Here is a 5,189-nt window from a genome sequence, read left to right on the forward strand (position 1 = left end):
TATTTAAAGTTATTAATTTTATGAAGTGCTCACAAAAATGGTTATTGAATAAAAATAACGTTACTATAAATAATTATTAGTTAGTTACTCATTTTACAATTTGAGTAGAAGAGACACATATGGTTATTGATATATCAATTATAATTACTCAATTTGTGTTGTAACAAGAATGGTTGATTAATATTCATTTTTAACAATAATTAGTTTAAATACAAGTAATTCGTTAGCCACAATTTTATTTTGTACTATTAATTATAATTAGTTCAGTTATAATTTCAGACAAAATGTTTCTTTATTTAATGTTTATTTTTTTTTTAAGTTATTCACTTTATGATTGGAGTAGTGACAAATGTTTGATTATTATTCATTTGTATTATCAGTTAATTATAATGACTAATTTTGTGTGTGTGGTAAGAAAAATGGTTATTGGTTGATATATGCCTTATTATTAGTTATATTTACATTTTTATATTTAATTTATATCAAAAAACGCTACTGTTTAATTTAATTTAATTTAAATTGAATTATTTATTAACGTATCTGTTGCTTTTTGTGTCGTGTGTCGGTAATTATCAGCATGCATCCGTTTTCTTCTGTCAAGTCTATAGAATTGAAGCCCTTCGAATAATTCTATTGATGATGGACGCCGGTGACGTCAGCCCGCGTGCGTCGCTTAAGCGCTCCGTGCGGAAACCTGCGGCGCGGCATGTGAGTGATCCGGTCGCACGCGCCGCTCGCATCGCATCGCCACACGAGAGCTCGAACCCGACGGCTGCTCGACGCGTTTTTAACCGATGATCGCGCGCGCTTGACGGTGCAGGTGAGTGAGCAGTGCCGCGGCGATCCGCATCAGACACCGCTCGCGATTATTTCATATTCGGTGTTAAACATTAACATCTGGCCTCGGTCAGTCCGCCGAGGTACTGCTGTGCGATGATGGCAGAATACCAGAGTAATACCACGGTACCTGACAGCGCTGGTTGAATGCCAGAGGCAATGAATCTGATAGTAATTCTATTCCCATCTGTCACCGAAGCACGATGGCAGATGTGAATTATTATCTCTAATATTAGATGTGTCTGTGTGTAGTTGACTGGAGCTGTGCACTCAGGACTGACCAGAACCAGCTGAACTGGTTAACCCATGCAGGCACGAGGAAGTGGTGAAGGGTTGTTTGAGTTCAGAGGATTGAACCTCAAATCAGACACGACTAGAGTTTGGAGGAAACTATCTTTAAATGGGTTCCAGTCCTGTTCAGACCAGACCAGAGTCCTGCAGTCACAGTTCGGGGTTGGTCTGGTCTGGTCTGGTTTGAGATGGTTTTCATTTATGTATCATCTAATTAACGTCTGTCAGTGACAAGCTAGGATTGGTCTGGTCTGGTTTAGGATGGTTTTCATCTCTGTATCATGATGTTAAAGTCTGTCAGTGATGGTTCGGGGTCGGTCTGGTCTGGTTTGAGATGGTTTTTGTCTCTATATCAAGATGTTAATGTCTGTCAGTGATGGGTCAGGGTCGGTCTGGTCTGGTTTGAGATGGTTTTCATCTCTGTATCATGATGTTAATGTCTGTCAGTGACGTGTTGGTCTGGTCTGGTTTGAGCTGGTTTTCGTCTCTATATCATGATGTTAATGTCTGTCAGTGATAGGTCAGGGTCGGTCTGGTCTGGTTTGAGCTGGTTTTCGTCTCTATATCATGATGTTAATGTCTGTCAGTGATAGGTCAGGGTCGGTCTGGTCTGGTTTGAGCTGGTTTTCGTCTCTATATCATGATGTTAATGTCTGTCAGTGATAGGTCAGGGTCGGTCTGGTCTGGTTTGAGCTGGTTTTTGTCGCTATATCAAGATGTTAACATCTGTCAGTGATGAGTCTGGTCTAGTTTGAGCTGGTTTTTGTCTCTATATCAAGATGTTAACGTCTGTCAGTGACGAGTCTGGTCTGGTTTGAGCTGGTTTTTGTCTCTATATCAAGATGTTAATGTCTGTCGGGGTTGGTCTGGTCTGGGTTGAAATGGTTTTCATCTCTATATCAAGATGTTAATGTCTGTCGGGGTTGGTCTGGTCTGGGTTGAAATGGTTTTCATCTCTATATCAAGATGTTAATGTCTGTCGGGGTTGGTCTGGTCTGGGTTGAAATGGTTTTCATCTCTATATCAAGATGTTAATGTCTGTCGGGGTTGGTCTGGTCTGGGTTGAAATGGTTTTCATCTCTATATCAAGATGTTAATGTCTGTCGGGGTTGGTCTGGTCTGGGTTGAAATGGTTTTCATCTCTATATCAAGATGTTAATGTCTGTCGGGGTTGGTCTGGTCTGGGTTGAAATGGTTTTCATCTCTATATCAAGATGTTAATGTCTGTCGGGGTTGGTCTGGTCTGGGTTGAAATGGTTTTCATCTCTATATCAAGATGTTAATGTCTGTCGGGGTTGGTCTGGTCTGGGTTGAAATGGTTTTCATCTCTATATCAAGATGTTAATGTCTGTCGGGGTTGGTCTGGTCTGGGTTGAAATGGTTTTCATCTCTATATCAAGATGTTAATGTCTGTCGGGGTTGGTCTGGTCTGGGTTGAAATGGTTTTCATCTCTATATCAAGATGTTAATGTCTGTCGGGGTTGGTCTGGTCTGGGTTGAAATGGTTTTCATCTCTATATCAAGATGTTAATGTCTGTCGGGGTTGGTCTGGTCTGGGTTGAAATGGTTTTCATCTCTATATCAAGATGTTAATGTCTGTCGGGGTTGGTCTGGTCTGGGTTGAAATGGTTTTCATCTCTATATCAAGATGTTAATGTCTGTCGGGGTTGGTCTGGTCTGGGTTGAAATGGTTTTCATCTCTATATCAAGATGTTAATGTCTGTCGGGGTTGGTCTGGTCTGGGTTGAAATGGTTTTCATCTCTATATCAAGATGTTAATGTCTGTCGGGGTTGGTCTGGTCTGGTTTGAGATGGTTTCTGTCTCTATATCATGATGTTAAAGTCTGTCAGTGACGGGTCGGGGTTGGTCTGGTCTGGTTTGAAATGGTTTTCATCTCTATATCAAGATGTTAACATCTGTCCGTGAGGAGTCTGGTCTGGTTTGAGATGGTTTCTGTCTCTATATCATGATGTTAAAGTCTGTCCGTGAGGAGTCTGGTCTGGTTTGAGATGGTTTCTGTCTCTATATCATGATGTTAAAGTCTGTCCGTGACGGATCAGGGTCGGTCTGGTCTGGTTTGAGATAGTTTTCGTCTCTAATCAACATCAATCAACATTTATTTATATAGCACATTTAAACATCACCAGTTGACCAAAGTGCTTTACATGTCTAAAAATTACTCAAATAAACACAATACACAAAATATCCATCACTGCTCAGTGTCCCAAAAGCTAGGGGCAACTGTATGCCACAGAGTAAAGGTGTGTTTTCAACATTGATTTAAAACAGTCACATGATCTAATGTGCAATGGGAGACTATTCCAAAGATGTGGGGCTGCCACAGAGAAGGCTCGATCACCTTTGGTTTTCAACCGTGATCTGTGAACGTGTAAAAGCAGACTCTGTGATGATCTTAGAGGTCTAGCAACACAGTGCTGCTGTAACAGACATGAAATGTCCATGCAAACCTTTAAAAACCATTATCAAACCTTTATATTGGACTCTAAAATCAACAGGAAGCCAGTGCAGCGAAGCCAGCACTGGAGAAATGCTGGACCACTTCCTTGTGCCAGTCAACAGTCTAGCTGCAGCATTTTGTACTAGCTGCAGCCGTGAGAGCAGATTCTTAGACAACCCTAAATATAATGAGTTGCAATAATCCAATCTGGATGAAATAAAAGCATGAATCATGGTTTCCATGTCCTCAAAAGACAGCATTCTCTTCAATTTAGCAATACTTCGCAATTGATACAACAGGACTAACTTGTCTATCAAATTTCAATTCCGAGTCAAAGATTGCAACAAGGTTTCTTACTTGAGTGTTAATATTAGTGGCTAAGGGGCCTAGATGTACATAAAGCTGTTTGGCTAACTTTGGAGGGCCAAAAATCACCACTTCCAATTTAGACTCATTGAGCTGCAGAAAACTAGACGCCATCCATGCCCTTATTTCATCCAAACACTCAAACAAAGTTGAAATACTGGAGTGATTGTTACATCTTAGGGGCACATACAGCTGGATGTCATCAGCATAACAATGATAAGCCACATTACATTTTTGACAGATAAGACCCAAAGGCAGCATATATGAAGAGAACAACACAGGACCAAGACATGAGCCCTGGGGAACCCCCGAGGAAATAAAGTGTGAAGATGAAATGGAGCTTCCTAGCTCCACCGCAAAGGATCTTCCATGTTGATAGGATGAGAACCACTTTAAAGCAAGCCCCTTAATCCCTCCCCACTCCTGCAAACGCTCAAGAAGAATCCCATGATCCACAGTGTCTATTTAGGTCCAGAAGCACCAAAATAGCACAATTCCCAGCATCTACAGACAGCAATAAATCATTTGACACTTTGAGAAGGGCAGTTTCAGTGCTGTGTTGAGACCTGAAACCAGACTGAAATTTATCAAAAATGTTGTTTTCATTTAAAAATGTAGAAAGTTGATTAAGAACCACCTTCTCCAATAACTTAGCCAAGAAAGGCAGTTTTGAAATCGGTCTGTAGTTATTTAACACTGAATGGTCCAGAGTGGGCTTTTTCAAAAGAGGCTGCACCAAGGCATGTTTAAAATATGATGGAACTACACCTTTTAAAAGACTCTATATTATGGACAGGATCATAGAACCCACCACATCCCAAATTTGAGTTAATAAACGAGGTGGGATAACATCAAGCAAACAATAAGATGGCTTAAGATGTTGAATAACTACTAACAACTCGGACAGAAAAACGGGCTCAAACATCGAAAACTGAGCAGAAGTGCAAGAGTCAGGCCGAGCTAGGAGCCCGACCGGATTCGAAGCAGAGATTGGGGTATTAGCTCTAGTAGTAATGATCTTATCCACAAAAAATTGTGAGACGACCGGATTCGAAGCAGAGATTGGGATATTAGCTCTAGTAGTAATGATCTTATCCACAAAAAATTGTGAGAAACTCTCTATATCAAGATGTTAATGTCTGTCAGTGACAAGTCTGGTCTGGTTTGAGATGGTTTTTGTCTCTATATCAAGATGTTAACGTCTGTCAGTGACGGGTCGGGGTTGGTCTGGTCTGG

General features: G+C 40.8%; 1 protein-coding gene across 1 annotated transcript in view; it reads left to right on the plus strand.

The window, feature by feature from the left end:
* The first annotated feature begins 676 nt into the window (after nucleotides 1-676).
* Nucleotides 677-5,189, plus strand: part of LOC107561218 (coiled-coil domain-containing protein 134-like) — an 11,568-nt gene continuing 7,055 nt past the window's right edge. Inside the window, exon 1 of the mRNA XM_016245606.1 lies at nucleotides 677-820. The gene's annotated coding sequence lies outside the window, so the exon portion shown is untranslated. The remainder of the gene's footprint in view (nucleotides 821-5,189) is intronic.

This window comes from Sinocyclocheilus grahami, unplaced genomic scaffold, assembly GCF_001515645.1.
Source record: "Sinocyclocheilus grahami isolate Dianchi unplaced genomic scaffold, SAMN03320097.WGS_v1.1 scaffold760.1, whole genome shotgun sequence".
Taxonomy (NCBI): Eukaryota; Metazoa; Chordata; class Actinopteri; order Cypriniformes; family Cyprinidae; genus Sinocyclocheilus; species Sinocyclocheilus grahami.